Below are 18,303 nucleotides of genomic sequence, written 5' to 3' on the forward strand. Positions count from 1 at the left end.
CAGTGATATCCAAGAGTCCAATCCAAGACAACCACCAAGGGAATGGCACAAGACTGGGTAGCATTTCCTTCCTTTGACCAGACAGAGACACGAGTCAGGCCAACTCCAGGGCAGCTAACAACAACCACATACTGTGAAAGGTCTCCCTTCCACTTCATCTGCCCACACCCTTCCATATTAAATACTAATGGCAATGTTTTGTGTATCTTTCCAGAGTTTCTGATGCACGTTTAAGCAACTGTGAAAGTTATTACAGCCTCTCCACTCCATTTAACTCAAAAGCAAGCATGGTATATACATTGTCCTGCACCCTCTATTTTGCTTCTTTTCACTTAGCATGGAGACGTGACCTTGGAGACGTGACCTTGGAGACGTGACCTTGGAGACGTGACCTTGGAGACGTGACCTTGGAGACGTGACCCTATTAACACGTAGAGCGCATTCTCATTCCTTTTTTCCTGCTGAATAGCATTGCATTGTGTGCGTGCAACATAAGTGATCTGTTATTAACTCACTCACTGATATCAAACTGATTCCAACTCACAATGATGCTACAGGACAGTGTCGAACGGCCCCTGTGGGTTTCCAAGATTGCAATTTGTTTATGCTAGTCGAAAACCCCAATTTCTCCTACAGAGCGGCTGCTGGTTTCAAACTGCCAACCTTTTGGTTGGCAGCCCACAGCATAATTACTATGCTATCAGGGCTCCATTCCAACTAATAAGATATTCTCAATCATTAGACTCTATTGTTGCAATACATCTCATTGAAGGTTTACCTCTATTCCACGGATCCTCTACTTTGAGCAAGCACGATGTCCATCTCCAGAGACTGGACTCTTCTGAAAACATTTTATCCTGAATTCTAAGGAATATTCTGGCTGTACTTGCAAAACAGCTTTGTTTCTTCTTCTGGTAGTCCACGGTATATCTGATATTCTTCTCCAGCACTATAACTAAGAGATGTTTTTCTTAGGTCTTCCTTATTCATGATTCAGCTTTCTCGTGCATATTGAAAACCCTATGGCTTAGGTCAGGTATATCTTAGTCTTCAAAGTGCTATCTTTGCTATTGAACACTTTAGAGAGGTTTTCTACAGTGGATTTTCCAAATATATTGTTTGCTCTCTTGACTGATGCTTCCACGGGCATTGATTACTGATTCAAGTAAAATAAAATCCTTTACAGCTTCAATCTGTTCTCCATTTGTTATGCTGTTTCTTCTTGATCCAGTTTTGAGAATTTTTGTTTCTTTTATGTTGAGTTGTAATCCATGCTAAAGACTGTAGTCTCTGGTTTTCACTAGTAAGTGCTTCAAGTTCTTTAACTTTCAGGAAGCAAGTCTGTGCCGTTGCATATCACACAGGTTCCGATCATGATGCTGTGTTCTTTTTTTGTTGTTGTTTTTTTAAACATTTTATTAGGGGCTCATACAACTCTTATCACAATCCATACATATACATACATCAATTGTATAAAGCACATCTGTACATTCTTTGCCCTAATCATTTTCTTTCTTTTTTTACATTTTATTAGGGGCTCATACAACTCTTATCTCAATCCACACATATACATACATCAATTGTATAAAGCACATCCGTACGTTCTTTGCCCTGATCACTCTCAAAGCATTTGCTCTCCACTTAAGCCCTCTGCATCAGGTCATCTTTTTTCCCCCCTCCCTCACCCCTCCCTCTGCCCTCATGAGCCCTTGATAATCCACAGATTGTTATTTTGTCATATCTTGCCCTATCCGGAGTCTCCCTTTCCCCCCTTCTCTGATGTTCATCTCCCAGGGAGGAGGTCACATGTGGATCCTGTTAATCAGTTCCCCCTTTCCAACACACTCACCCTCCACTCTCCCAGCATCGCCCCTCACACCCTTGGTCCTGAAGGTGTCATCCACCCTGGATTCCCTGTGCCTCCAGCTCCCATATGCACCAGGGTACAACCTCTGCCCTATCCAGCCCTGCAAGGTAGAATTCGGATCATGGTAGTTGGGGGGAGGAAGCATGCAGGATCTGAGGGAAAGCTGTGTTCTTCGTCGGACTACCTCGCACCCTGACTGACCCGTCTCCTCTCCTAGATCCTGTGTTCTTTATAAAGCCCAGCTTCTTGGATTGTTTGCTCAGTGTACACACTGAGTGCGTATGGTAAAAGAACACAATCTCAACACACACACCTCTTGTGTTTAAACAAAGGGCTCTTGCCCATGTACAAATTCTACATGAGCACAATTCAGCATTTGGAAAATCCTATCCTTTGTAATGTTATCCATAACTCGTTATGATACACACAGTCAAATGCTTTTGTATGCCAACAAAATACTGATAAACATCTCTTTGGCGTTTTCTGCTTTCAATTGGTCCATCTGATATCAGCAATCATATCTATCCCTCATTCCACATCCTTCTCGGAACTCAGCAAGAATCCTGGCAGTTAGTTCATACTGATGTACTGATGCAACCATTTTTAAATTATCTTTAGCAAAAATTTTACTTGGATATGAGATTAACGATTGTTTGATAATTTCTGCTTTCAGCTGGATCACTTTTCTCAGGAAGGGGCATGAATGTGGATCTCTTCCAGTGGGTTGGCCAGTGACTGTCTTCCAAATTTCTTGGCATAGATGAGTCAGCACCTTCAATGCTACACCCACTTGTTGAAGCATTTCACTAGCTATTCCTTCCATCCAAGAGCCTTATTTATTGCTTATATCTTCAGTGGATCAGACTTCTTCTGTTAATAACATAGGTTCTTGTTCATATGCCAGCTCGTGAAATGATTCTTTTTGGAATAGTGATCAGTATAGTGCTTCCACATTTTGATGCTCACTATGTTGTTCAACGTTTTGACCTTAGAATTCGTCGGTATTGCAACTCAAGGCTTGACTTTTTTCTTTGGTTCTTTCAGTTTGAGAAATACCAAGCACATTCGTCCCTTTTGGGTTACTAATGCCGAATCTTTGCATGTTTTACTGTAATATTTTACTTAGTCCTCTCCAGCCACCCTTTAAGATCATGGGTTCAATTCATTTACTTCATCATTTCTTCCTTTCGCTTCCCTATTGTTAGGTCTCTCTCTCCTGGACTAGAGTTCAGCCTCGGTCCTTGGCTCCGCGCGAGAAAGATTTCACGCGGAAGCCGAGCTTGTGATCCAAGTGAATTTAATGAGAGTTAAAAGAAGTTTCAGGTTTTACGCGGCACCCATAGGATTCCTTTGACCATGCGGCCTGGCAGAGACTGCTCCGGGACACGCAAGGATCTCTCTCCTCCCACGAAGATGACCAGACAGCCCAAGCAAGCCCCTCTCCCTCTGGGTTCCTGCCTTCTTAAGGATTCCCGGGGGAGGCGTGGTGAACGACCCCTGGTCAATCCCATTGGCTGAATTGCAGTCACCTGGCCCAGGTGGGCTGCTCCAGGTGTAACGCCCATCTCCACCCACCTGCGGGAAAATCCAACTTTGTCCTTTGCTGGCTCTCCTGGGCATGCGTAAATGGACTTCCCAATTCCCTAAGCTAAGCTGCCTAACACTATGACTGCGGTTCTCAACCTGTGGGGCGCGACCCCTTTGGGAGCCGAATGACCCTTTCACAGGGGTTGCCCGATTCATTACAGTAGCAAAATGACAGTTATGAAGTAGCAACGAAAATAATTGTATGGTTGGGGGGTCAATACACATGAGGAACTGTGTGAAAGGGTCGCGGCATTAGGAAGGTTGAGAAGCACTGATCTAGAATCCAGAGCGAGCTAGTTTTAGGGCCATTTTGGTCTTTTCTTGCGTTTTCGCCTCTTGGATGACCTTTCCTTTTTTCACGTATCATGTCCTTGATGCCGTCCCACAGCTCCTCTGACTTTAGTGCTCACTGTGTACAAGCTATTCCTGAAATGTCTCTGAATTCAGGTGGGATAGAGTCAAGGTCATATTTTGACTTGCAGAGTTGTTTTCACTTTCTTCATCTTTATTCTGAACTTGTTCTGACTGATGATATTCAACTTCTCTATCATTGCTTTCCATAGACAGAGTGTAGTTGATTCCTATGCATTTCATCTGGTGAGATCCACGTGAATAGCTTCCATTCATTTGAGTGAAAAAAGAGGTATTTCCAACAATAAGTGTGGGACTTGCAAAATTATATCATGTGATCCCCGGCGCATCATTTCTTTCACCAACACTATATTTTGCAACTGTTAATCCTTCTTCTTTGTTCTCAATTTTTACATTCCAATCGCCAGTAATTATCAATGAACTTTAATTGCATGTTTGGTTGATTTTAGACTACAGACATTGTTTAAAATTTTCAATTCCTTTATCTTTGGCATTAGTGGTTGGGACATAAGTTTGAATAATAGTCGCTATGAACTGATTTTCCTTGTAGTCTTATCAACTTCATGTACTTAAGGTTAGATCTTGAAATGTTCTTAGCCAGAAATGTGACACGATTCCACTTCAATTTGTCATCCCCAGCATTGTAGACCATATGATTGTCTGATTTAAAATGACTAATACCAGTCCATTTTAGTCCAGTAGACTATTGATATTTATGCATTCCATGTCATTTGGGGAACTCCAGTTTTCCTAAAGTCATATATTACACCTCCACTATTCTAGCTATTAATGCACGCTTGCTGCAGCTGCTTTTCATTTTGAGTCACATCACATCAGCAAACAAAGGTCCCCAAACCTTTGCTCCATCCATGTCATTAACATCAACCCAACTTTGCAAAGGCAGCTCTTACCCAGTTGTGCTTTGAGTCCCTGTCCATGTCAGGCAATGTTCACCTGCTATTCCTGTGGTTTCTGGTGGCTCACTAGGCCCACCTCCCTAGTCTGTTTTCGTCTGGAAGCTCCACTGAAACTTGTCCACCCTGGCCGACCCTGTTGGTATGTGAAATACCGTGGCATAACACACAAGCCACCACAGTACGATCGATAGATGATCTAGCCTCCGCTAGTCACGTGGCCGTATTATCTGTCATAGGAATGCTTTTGGAAATGAAAAAGGGGTGCTATTGTTAATTACACTGAGGGCACAAATGGGACTCATACCCCACCATGCGGAAGGAACACAGAGCTTGTTTCCAGTCTGGATTTTGAGAGTTCGCTTTTGGAGATGCGTATTAGAGAGAATGTTTCTGCAATATGAATGAAACTATTTCCCCGGGAGGGGGGGGGGCGGTTGCTTGTCTTCTTCTTTGCAGATTTGTTGATTGGCTTTTGTCCTGCAGGAGTCTCTCATTTATAATCTTTCCTTTGCTTTAAGTCAGAGCTAGGAAGGCCTTCTTCATTCCCAAATTGCAAGAGTGCTTCAGTGTTTTCTTCTAGAGCTTTCGTCATTCTAAATCTCCGATGCATTTGGGATCTATCCTGGTGTACGTGTGGGATACATATTTATATATATACATACATGGATATAATGAGCAAAATTACCTTTTATTGTAAGACAAGCTTATAATTTAAAAATCAATTGGTATTTAAGGGTTATGCAAAAAAAGCAGTCGTTGCCCCAGCTTACCCCACAATGGTTCAATTTCCTTTTAGTATGTACCCCCATGCTTACAATAACATTCTTACACCACTGTAGATTAATTCTATCAATTAAAAACATCATCGATTGTTATTTTCTTAAGATTTGTTTTAGGGTACCCATCTCAAATATTATTTAAGGAGAACATTTATTGTCTTAAAAGGGACAAAGACAAGAGGCGCATCATCCAGAGAAGGAAGGCCATGAGCACAATGTCAAAAGGGTATTCAAGGGAGTGTTGAGATACACAAAAGCATGATTCCTGTCAGATCAACGCATCACAATTATAAGGTGGGACCATGCTTAGGACACCTCCATTGTTAGTCAGAAGATCTTACAAAATTGATCCAAGGCCTTCTGAATAAGGCAATCAGGGTGGGACCCAGTCCTGTAAATCAAGGGCACACCCAGGTAAATTCCTAAGAATTACCCCTTCCTGGGCTGGCTGTCAAGGGTAGAAGTTACTCACTTTCCAATGTACTCTGCCTTAGGGCAAGATTATCCACATCCATGGTTAATGAGCCGAAGGAATTTGATGGTGGCTCAATCTACATCAAACTCAGACTCTTGGCATCCAGTCAATGCCGACTCCTATGGGACTCTGCAAATGGACTTTGGGCTGTCACTGTCACCCACAGCCTTCTGCAATCCAGGGCGCCCAGAATTTAAGCTCTAAGCCAGAATTAAACTCTTCACTCCTGTCAAACATAGCTGTATCTCAAAGGGTGGTTAAACCTGCCAGCACCCACATTTCTCTTCGCAGCGTAGGTAGGTACTGTGATACAACTATTTTGTCATGTCTTCCATTTAAAAAAAAAATTAAGATTTTCATATAATTATCCTGAGTTAGTTCATTGTGACTCCACAAAATCCAGACAGGCTGGGGAGGAAGGCACGGCGGGCAGGGAGGGGGATTTCTTATTTTTGATCCAAAGCAATTCCCGCCCCCCCCCCCCATGGCAGTTATATAATCTCTCAATTTGAGAAACGGGTAGCGTCTAGCCTGTCAATCAAGTCTCAGCTTAATGACCTCATTGGTAGGCTCTAAGGAGATAATTAGCTCACTGGTGGATAGATTCTCTCTCTCTCTCTCTCTCTCTCTCTCTCTCCCTCTCCCTCCCTCCCCTTCCTCTTCCTGCTGACAAGCCACATGGAGCTACGCTGATGGAACCAGAGCCCTGGAGCTGGAGGAGCCACGTGGAGACCCACACCAGCACTGGGATGCTTACACCACCACTGGATCCACAAGACTTTTCACCCACTGCCCTGTCATCTTCCTGCATTCAGTGTCATTGTATGTGTTGCATGAGAATGAAGAGGAATTCATAGATTGGCATCAAACATATGGACTAATATCAGACATATGGGCTTGCTCTGGATAGGGCTGGGATGTTTTCTCAATATACAGTTGCTCTTTCATATAAAGCTCTTACACACACACACACACACACACACAGAGGAGTGTCTCTGGATTTGTTTCTCTAGTCAACCCAGACCAACACAACCCCTAACTACTGACACAATGTTATCATTTGAAATAGTTACATTTAACTCTGAAAAGCCAATAACCCAGTGTCTGTTGTATTTACTTTAATGTTTTCAGCCTAGCATTTCTGAGTAACCCTAATATTTATTAGACAAATAGTAATAAATTTTAAGTATTTATTAAGACATTAACACGAGAGTGGCTGTTTTGTGCCAGGCATGGTGATATGTGCTGGAGATATAATAGTGATCAAGGCAGACTTCAGCTCCTGTCCTTTAGAAATTTACATTCCTGTAAGGGAGGCTGACAAGAAACAGATGAAGGTAAAGACAATGTTCACGCCAGAGAGAAACCAGAGCAATGTGAGAGCATTACAAGTGCCTCGAGAGAGCTGGTGCTGTTCTAGTGGAGTGATGTGTTACTTACCTTGTGCTACCCTAAAAAAATAATACAATCTGAAAGAACGGAAATTTGTTTTCTCACAATCCTGAAAGCTAGAGGTTCAAATTCAAGGCATGGCTCTAGGAGGAGGTCCTTTCTTGCCTTTTTCAACATCTAGTAGCTGCATGCAATCCTTAGGTTCCTAGGCTCATGGATACATCTGCCTCAGTCTTCTGTCTTCCTGTTCACCTTGAGTGTCTCTGGGTCAATTTTGCTCTTTCAGTAACTTAAAAGTGATTAGGTTTAGGACCCACCCTACAATGCCATGACTTCAGTAACATAACAAACTTCCCAAACATCGTCATCTTTACAGGTATGGGAGTTAGGATTTCAATACATTATTTTGGAAGATGCAATCTAATCTATAACATGGAGGCAGAGAACCCCTTATTAATTCAGTGACAACGTTTAAACAGATGTCTGAAAGCTATGAGGAACAACCATGTCAAAATCTTGGGAGGTGCTTGGGAACTGGGGAACATCCAAAGACCCTCTGGCAGCAACATGCTGTGCTGGGGGCTGGGAATAGCAAGAAAGGCAGTGTCAGCAATGGAATATATGAAGAAAACCTTATTTTTATAAAGACAAGTTAATATAGCTTTCCTGGGACAAGAAGCAAACAAAAATGAGTCATAAGGCCATTTTCCAGAAACAGAATGAACTCCTAAGCAAGTGCTACTTGTTGACATCAACTAGCATGAGTTTGCAACACTCATCCCATCAAGACACATCAGCTGAGCATTCAGTACACCAAACAAAGGGAAAATTCACTAGGATTAACCCATCAAAGCAAAAGGCAAATTTCTTACCTGTGTAAACTCAACCCCTTCACCCGTTTCATTTTGGGTGCTCCCTGCTTGAACACTTTCTCCTTTAATCAACTGTATTAACTCTAATTAACTCATTGATTTTTTTTTTCTCTTCAACAGAAAGATGAGAGGTGCCCAGAATTCAGACTAGATCTCAGGTAATCCAAAAGATACTTGAATTGGCTGTGGAGACTGAGAGAAAGAGAGTCAACGGTGCCAAGTTTGCACTGAGCCTTTGGGTGGGCTGTAGTGCCACTTGCTGGCATGCAGAAGATGACTTTTGAAATCCGGGTGCACAAGTTGAGTCAACTGAAGAACGCAGAAGCCCAGCAAGAAATATGTAGAGTTGAGCTATGGGGCCCTTCAGTGTGTAGAAGCTGAAGCGCCAGAAGAGCCAGCGGTGGAGACTCCCAGGAGTTATCCCAAATCTTGGGTCTGTGCGCTGAATAACTGAGCCTAATTCATAACCACTCCAGTGGAGCAGAGAAAGGGAATGACATTTATCAGTTAGGAAGCTGGTCACAGAGCATCTTCCAATAACAGAAGGCTGCTTACGTTGCTCAATCTAATTTGAGTACTCAGGAAACATTTATACTAATTACTCTAATAATATTAATCACATATTATAAGTGTATGGACTGCAAGTTTTTATTAAAGGATCTTTTATTGGGAGCTCTTACAGCTCTTATAACAATCCATACATCAATTGTATCAGGTATACTTGTACATACGTTGCCATCATCATTTTCTAAACATTTACTTTCTATTTGAGCCCTTGGTATCAGCTCCTCTTTTCCCCCTCTCTCCCTCTCCCCCTCCCCCTTAGTGACCCTTGATAAATTATAAATTATTAATATTTTCATATATTACACTGACTGCTGTCTCCGTTCCCCCAAGGTTTCTGTTGTTCTTCCCCCCGAGGGCCTATGTGTAGATAACAGCGATCAGTTTCCCCTCCTCCCCTCTTCTCCCCACCTTCTCCCTATCCTTCTGATATCACTACTCCCATTCCTGTTCCTGGATTCCATGTGCACTGGAATTTTTTTTTACACTGGAATTTTTTTTACTACATGACAGATCACAATAAGTCATATAGCACAATGAACAAAAATAATTCTATACTTCATTATCTTGACATCTACTTTCCCGATTTAAAAAAGCCACTGCCATGGAGTCAGTGCTGACTCATAGCCACACTATGTGATCCTGAGACTGTCACTGCTGACAGGAGTGGAAAGCCCAGTGTTCCTCCTGAAGAGGGGCTGGTGGTTTCGAAATGTAGACCATGTAGATCGCAGCCTGACGTGTAACCACTACACCACCAAGGCTCCACTTTCCAGAGGGCTGCTGCTTAGCTATCTTATCCAATAATTGAGAAAATGAAGGGGGGTCAATTCAGCCTCAAGCAGGATTCAAATAGTAATTAACATTTCACAACCTTTGTTTGACCCCTTGGGAAATGGTTGAAGCATAATAGACCTATAAATCTCTTAGCTTTACTGAAACATGGCTGGCTCGAATACGAATGGTTGCAGTCTTGCTCACACGAGGGCTAAACACCTCCCTCCCCTGAGGTGGGAAGAGAGAGCCCAGGGCGATCTAGTTTGAGGCGTGCTGTTCAGAGAGACTGGTTGGTTACTAGTGGGAGGAGAGAGATGTGTTCTGGAAAAATAAAGCGTCTTCCTCTGTTATCTCCAGGGCCTCAGGGGGTAGGACAAAGCAGCTCCCAGGCCCAAGAGCTGCAGGGGATCTGGGGTCCTCAGAGGAGGGCACTGTTTCCATTACAAAAAGAAGATGAAGGAACGTGTAGGAGAGGTCATGAGGATTCAGAAGGTTTTATAAAGGCCCCTGAGTCCCCCATAGATAAGGAGGGGTCAGAAAGTAGAATGTTTTAGGTCAAAGGTGGATCAGAGCAGGCTAGAACATGAGACAGAATCAGCCTAAAAGTGGACAGTGATGCTGATGCATACTTTTTTGAGTAATCAGGTGACTAGACCCCCAGGTAAGCTCAGGAGTGATGGAGGATCCCAAGATGAGCAGGTGCGCTGTAACATGGAGGATGACACTCCCTGAACACTTTGTTCTTTAGCTAGCGAGGAGGGGGTTGCCCGGGCCATTGGGATTTTCCCCCTTTGGAGATGGCCAGCTGTGTGCTCCTGCCCTCCCATCCTGTTTTGTAGGTCAGCTTGGGGACACTGAGGCTACTCTATGACCATGCGACCACATAGTTAGTGAACGATTACAGTGTTCCGTTAGAATCGACTGTGGACCCCACTGCTTTGCTAGGGGCCCTGGCCCTGAGCTAGAGGTGGGGAGCACTTCCTTGGGTGGCCATGTGAGCCTGCTCTCTGGGGCTCACGGGGAGACCTTTTGCTTACTTATTTGCCATACCCAGATACCACATGGAGACATTTGAATTCCCAGGGCTAGTGATTTGCATTGGGTGGAGCAGGGTGCTATGGGCACTTAGTTAAGCTCAGGGCTCAGCAAACAGCCCACATGCTCAAAAACAGCAGGCACCAACACGATGTTGTTGTTGTTGTTTTGTTTTTTTTCCCCTGACCTCAGTCTCAAATGCCAAATCTCAAAAACTATCATTAAATTGGCCTGCTTTCTTCATGTCTGCTACACTTCATATTACTCACCTGAGTACGTTCACCACGGGCCCACCTGGCCTTGCTTATTTGGAACTGAGTGAGTTATTCTACTTTCACCAGCAAGGATACAGCTGAGAAGCGTTTGAATAAGAAAAATAATAGAGGGTGTGCCTTGCCCAATATAAAAGCAAAGCAGAAAGCAGCAGTACTTTTTGCAAAGGATAGTATCATAGTATCCACACAGGGAGAGAGGAGAGAGAAGAGAGGAGCGAGAGATAAGATTTGTGAATTAGAATAGAGTCCAAAATTACTCAGGTATGTTTAGAAACTGATTATCTGACACTTGCTAATGCTGTGGGGACTGGAACTCTGAACTGTGGAAGGTGGTAGGATTAGGGGTGATGAAACCTGCTGATTAAAACTGGGGTTATGTTACATACAAAGAAAGAGACCCCTCTTTACCGGCGTGGAGCCAAAGAGCAGAGCTTGTTACAATTATTCTTTTTTAAAATACTTCTATTGGGGGCTCTTACATCTCTTATCATAATTCACGCATTCCTCCACTGGGTCAAGCACACTTGCACATATGCCGCCATCATCATTTTCAAAGCATTCTCTTCCCACTTGAGCCTCTGATATCAGCCCCCCATTTCTTCCCCTTCCCTCCCCCACCTGCCTCCCTCATGAACCCTTGATAAGTTATAGATTGTTTTTGCCATATCTTATATTGCCCTCTGTCAGCCTTCACCCACTTTTCCATAATTCATCCTTCTGGGAGGGGGTCCTAGATTGATCCTTGTGATCGATTTCCCCTCTCTCCCCTTCCCTCCCCTAATCCTCCTGGTATTTATCTCTACTCTTCTAGTTGGTTCTGAGGGGTTTTTCTATCCTGGATTCCCTGTGTTACGGACTCTTATCTGTAACAGTGTCCATGCTTTGGTCTAATCCGACTTGTAAGTAGAATTGAGGTCATGATAGTGTGGTGAAGGAAGCACCAAAAAGCCAGAGGAAAGTTGTGTGTTTCATCGGTGCTACACTGCACCCTGACTGGCTCATCTCTTCCCTGTGACCCCCCTCTGTGAGGGGATGTCCAGTTGTCTACAGATGAGCATTGGGTCTCCACTCCATGTCCCTTCTCATTCACCTTGGGTATGATTTTATTTTGGATCTTAGATGTCTGATACCTGATCCATTTTACACCTTGTGATCACACAGGCTGGTGTGCTTCTTCCATGTGGGCTTTGTTGCTTCTCAGCTACATGGCCTCTAGTTTACCTTCAAGCCTTTAGGACCCCAGATGCTATGTTTTTCAGCCTTTGCACCACATTTGCTTATGTACCCATTTTGTCTTCAGCGATTGTGTCAGGAAGGTGATCATCACAGAATTGAGGATTGTTAGAACAAAGCGTTCTTGTGTTGAGGGAGTACTTGAGTGGAAGCCCAATGTCCATCTGCACCCTTAATTCTTAACATATAGATATGGGTACATAGTTCTATACCCTCTCATTATATGTTCTTCTTGCTCCTAATTCTTGGAAGTAACAATTCTAAGCACTTGGTCTGAGGTAATGTTCCACGGGTCTCATGGAAACAATGAAGTCGAGTTCTAAAATGTAGAATAAATAACTCTAATGATGGATGATTATTGAATTCTAAAATGTCCACATAGCTCCTCTAGCCTCCTGAGCAGATGTGTCCTGCAAAACACACTAGGGAAGATGACATTTTCCACCTGAGTCCTCACACTCATTACAGAAATAGATGAATCACTCCAAATGAAGGAACTGTAGAAATCCCCAGAGGCAGGGCCTTGATGACAGTGGTCTCACAGCTTGAGCATTTGATGGGAAATTGAACAAACTTTGCAGAGGAAAGATGAGGTTCAAATGTTTTCATGAATTAAGGCCTGGCTCTGTGGCAGCCCCCACCACCGCCTATGATACTAAAAGTGTAATGATATAAATATTTTATCAAATGTTTGCTACTGTTGTTAGCTATTATGGATTTAACCCCAAAACTCATGGTAACTCCAAGCACCATGAAAGGAAACACTGCCAGATCCTCATTACTGGTGGCACATCAAATCATTGTGATCCGTAGAATTTTCTCTTTAAACATTTTATTGGAGGTTCTTACAGCTCTTATCACAATCCATCCATCCATCCATTGTGTCAAGCACATTTGTACATATGTTGCCATCATCATTTTCGAAACATTTTCTATTTGAGCCCTTGGTATCAGCCCCTCATTTTTTCCCTCCCTTCCCCACCCTCCCTCCCTCATGAACCCTTGATAATTTATAAAAGTCTTTTTTCATGTCCTACACTGACCACGTCATCCACTTTTATGCTGTTTGTCCTGTGGGGGGAGTGTTATACATCGGTCATTGTGATCAGTTCTCCGTTTCTCCCCCCGCCTTCTCCCTACCCTCCTGATATCTCTACTCTCATTATTGGTCCTGAGGGGTTTATCTGTCCTAGACTCCCTGTGTTTCAAGTTCTTATCTGTAACAGTGTACATGTTCTGGTCTAGCCAGATTTGTAAGGTAGAATTGGGGCCATGTAATTGGGATGGGGGAGGAGGAACCATTAAAGAACAGAGAAAAGTTGTATGTTTTCATTGGTGCTATACTGCAACCTGACTCGCTCATCTCTTCCTTGTGACCCTTCTGTGAAGGGATGTCCCATTGTCTACAGATGGGCTTTAGGTCTCCAGTCTGCTCTCCTCCTCATTTGCATTGATATTATTGTTTGTTCTGGGTCTTTGATTCCTGATACCTGATCCCATCCACACCTCATGATCACACAGGCTGGTGTGCTTCTTCCATGTGGACTTTGTTGCTTCTCAGCTAGATGGCCACTTGTTGATCTTCAGGCCTTTAAAACCTCAGACGATAGATCGTTTGATAGCCAGGCACCATCAGCTTTATTCACCATATTTGCTTATTCACCCATTTTGACTTCAGCGATCGTGTCTGGAAGGTGAGTATCACCGAATGCCAGGTTAATAGAACAAAGTGTTCTTGCATTGAGGGAGTACTTGAGTAGAGGCCCAATGTCCTCCTGCTACCTTAATACTTAACATATAAACATAGATCTATTTCCCTTTCATTATATATAAATATATTTACATATGTACATGCCTGTATTTATACCTTTATAAATGTCCTTTCCCTCCTAGCTCTTTCCTCTATTCCCTTTTACTTTCCTCTTGTCCCACTATCATGTTCAACCTTCATTCTACTTTTATTAATTCTTCTTAGCTACGTTTCACTTGATCACGCCCTACCAGGCATCCATAGGATTTTCACTGGCTGATTTTAGCAAGTAAATCAGCAGGCCATTCTCTCTAGTCCACCGCAGTCTAGAAGCTCCAGTGAGACCTCTTAAGCATCACAGCAACATGCAAGCCTCCACGGACAGAAAGGCAGTAACTATGCATAAAGTACACTGGCCAGGAAATGAACATGGGGCTTCTGTGTGCAAGGTGCAGATTTCACCATTGACCCACAACTGCTTCCATTTTATCACATATGCTGGGGTCATAGTTGGAAAATGATGGCTAGATTGTTCTCTTTTGCATTTCTATATTTTTACCTTTCTGGTCAGCCAGTAGGGTGGAGGATAGATAGAGGGAGGACTAGGTTTCCTATCGCAGAAATTCAAAGAGAGAGTATTCCATTTTTGACACTCAAAACAGGATTCAGCAGTAGGACAACCATCATGGCGATAAGGAAACTGGGCCCCAGAGATGAGAAACATTCTGCAATGGAGCAGAGAGGAGATACCTCAGGGGAGTCAGCCTAAGACACAGGAAGGCAAACCTGCAGGTCTAGCTCCTCCTCCTGTGCTGAGAACTTAGGAAGAAAAAGATCACCAAGGGAGATGTCTACCAGGTGCTCAGCTCTTATTGCCCCCTCGATCATGATGCTCACATGTTGATGTGCTGGGCTTTTGGAACACCTATGGCTGGGGGTGGGTAGGGTAGGGCGGGAAGTCTGGAGCATGCTCAGTAGGTGAGTAAAAAGGGTTCCTTTCACAGGGAATCCAGGGCGGATGATCCCTTCAGGACCAGCAGTGTGAGTGGCGATACCGGGAGGGTAGAGGGAGAGTGGGTTGGAAAGAGGGAACCGATTACAAGGATCTACATATAACCTCCTCCCTGGGGGAGGGACAACCGAAAAGTGGGTGAGGAGAGACGTCAGACAGAGCAAGATATGGCCAAATAATAATTTATAAATTATCAAGGGCTCATGAGGGACGGGGGAGCGGGGAGGGAGGGGGAAAAATGAGGAACTGATGCAAAGGGCTTAAGTGGAGAGCAAATGTTTTGAGAATGATGAGGGCAATGAATGTGCTTTATACAATTGATGTATGTACGGATTGTGATAAGTGTTGTATGATCCCCTAATAAAATGATTTATAAAAAGTGTTCCTTTATGTGACTTATTGATTCGGTTACTTATTAATAATGGCTTGAGAAATTTCGCCCTAAGTTCTGAGGAGTTACCTTTGCTCTTGTTTTCTCTTCTAGGGAGTCTGCTACTTCTGAACAGGTTGGGTGATATTTCCTGGGTAAGCTATAAACAAGGAAGGTTTGATTCTTTCTACTTTGCCTGGGCTGTAACCTAAGATTGATATATTTTATGCACCTTGCAGGGATTATTCATTTTACTCTGGAAGATGCAAATAAAGTAGATCTAGAATATGCAATGAAGTGATTACAATCCATCATGAGAATTAGCCAGGTGGTGGGCCTGCTGGGAGAGCCTCATTTTAAGATTGACAAGGAGGTCTGCTTTGACAATGGCAAAGTTCCATTATGTTTGAATTCAGTTTTCCATCAATTGTTTTGAAACTCCCTTGTATATGCAGCCAACCCCATACAGAAAGGAGAAAAGGCAAGACAAGCAAGAAGACAGAAGCAAAGAGAAGATGTGAGGACCTTCCTAAAAGTGGAAGGGTTATAAAACCGAACTTAGTGAAGAGGCCTGGAAGGGCCCCTCTGACAGAGTTGGTGGTGACTGTGGAAATGAGGTTGAGAGAGCTAACAAAGCTGCTACAATGGCCTTGAGTTGGGTCAGTTAGCAAGGAGGCGGAAGGCTGAGATGCTTTCATGGCAGGAGGTATGCATGTTCCAGAGGAAGTCTGTCCTGTGAGGTGCGGGGTGAAATGGCATGCACAGCAGAAGAAAGGTTTGCTTTCTTGCATGGCCAAGCAGAGGAACAGAGAGAGCTATCCTGTAAGTGTAGCAGGGAAGGATGTGCTCTCCACTTGGGGAACCTTTCAGGCTACATTCTTGCTCCTTCTTTGTACCTTGTTGATGCTGGTACCAGCTCGTACTCTGTGGCTTCCTTAAAGACCCCCTTAGCTCTAAACATGTGTGTTCTGTTTGGTCATTGCCATGAACTGCTGAGCCCAGAAGAGTAGAGAGTGCTACAAGGAGGGTGGTAAAAAGATTGAACCATGAAGTTATGTTTAACATCTAGCTCATAAGAATACAACTTGATTATGGGGTACAATAATTTTAGCATGCTATTAGATCCTGTTTGCTAGCATTTTATTGATTTTTTTTACTAAATATGCGTAAGGGATACTGGCCTGTTATTTTCTTTATCTGACTGTAGCCTAAGAGTGGCTTGCATCCTTTGTGATCCCATTTCCTTCATTACTACATTATTTTGCATTTAATTGATTTTGTTGTTGTTGTTGTTGTTGATGTAACAAACCATTTGGGCTCCTTTCTCATTCCCCTTTTGGTATACATATTTTAATAATTTTCCTAAAAGTTACCTTGAAGATTACAATTAACCTCTAGAATTTATAACAAGCCAAAAAACTCACTGTCAGCATCTATTGCTACTCACAGCGACCCTATAGGTCAGGACAGAACTGCCCGTGTGGGTTTCCAACACTAAATTTTTATGGTAACAGAAAGTCTTATCTTTCTCTTACAGAGCAGCTTGTGGGGTGGCAGCCCAAAATGTAATACACGACGTCATCAGAACTCCTAAACTTACAAGGATCTAGTTTAGATTAACACCAATGTCGCTTCCATAGAACGCACAAATTCTGTTCCTATTTATCACGATCTCTTGCTGTTTATATTGATATTGTCACAGATTCCATTTTCCTGTATTATGTGCCTATTCACATAGAATGATAAACATCTTATTCACTTGTCTTTTAAATACAGTGGGAAAAAAGAGGAGTTCCAGCCCCCAACTACAATTTTTATACTTGCTTTTACTGGTGTAATTTCTTCCTATAGCTTTGAGTTACTGTCTAATATCATTTTGTTTCAGCCTGAAAGATTCCCCTTAGCATTCCTTCCAGACAGGCCTCCTAGTGCACACTGAACTCCCTTAGCTTTTTTTATTGGGGAGTGTTTTAATTTCTCCTTCATTCTTTTTTATTATTGTCAATATGTATAGCACAACGTGTGCCAAGAAAACATTTTCACATGTATAATTCAGCTGTACGAATTACATCAATCATGTTGTGCAACCATTACCAATATCCATTGCCAAACTTTCTATCATTAACAAAGGCTCACTGCCTTCCAAACAATGACTCTCTCTTCCTTGCCTTTAACTAGTATCAAACTTTGATGTTTATACATTTGTTCATACTAAGTAATTCATATAAGTAAGATTATCCTACTTGTGTCCTTTTGAGGTTGATTTACAGCACTCAGCATCATGTTTTCAGGGATCATACATGTTCTAGTATGTACCAGGACTTCGTTTTTCTTTACAGCTGAGTAGAATAATTTTGCTGGGGTATAGAATTCTTCTTGGATAACCGTTTTATTTTTCCTCCTCAGACTTTCTTTTTTTCTCTTATAGTCCTAGTTAGAATATTCTTTTAAAAATCATTTTACCCCAATACAATAGCACCTCGCCCTGCTAAGCAGCCATTGCAGGATACCCATCTTCCCGACATGATCCCTGAAGACAGCCGTGTGTGTAAGCAAATGTGGTGAAGAAAGCTGATGGTGCCCGGCTATCAAAAAAAGATATAGCGTCTGGGGTCTTAAAGGCTTGAAGGCAAATAAGCGGCCATCTAGCTCAGAAGCAACAAAGCCCACAGAGAAGAAGCACACGGCCTAAGCGAATACAAGGTGTTGAATGGACCATGTAGCAGATACAAAGGAACAAAAACAATCATTGTGTGATCACCTTCCTCACATAATGGCTGAAGACGAAAGTGTGCATAAACAAGTGTGGTGAAGAAGGCGGATGGTGCCCGGCTACTGAGAGATATAGCGTCTGGGGACTTAAAGGCTTGAAAGCAAACAAGCGGCCATCTAGCCCAGAAGCAACCGAGCCCACACGGAAGCAGCACACCAACATAGGTGACCATGAAGGACAGAGGAGACCAGGTCTCCAACATCAAAGGTGGGGTGGTGGTGAGAATCACATCACTGTGAAAGAGGGGGAGTGC

This window comes from Tenrec ecaudatus, chromosome 10 (assembly GCF_050624435.1).
Source record: "Tenrec ecaudatus isolate mTenEca1 chromosome 10, mTenEca1.hap1, whole genome shotgun sequence".
Classification (NCBI taxonomy): domain Eukaryota; kingdom Metazoa; phylum Chordata; class Mammalia; order Afrosoricida; family Tenrecidae; genus Tenrec; species Tenrec ecaudatus.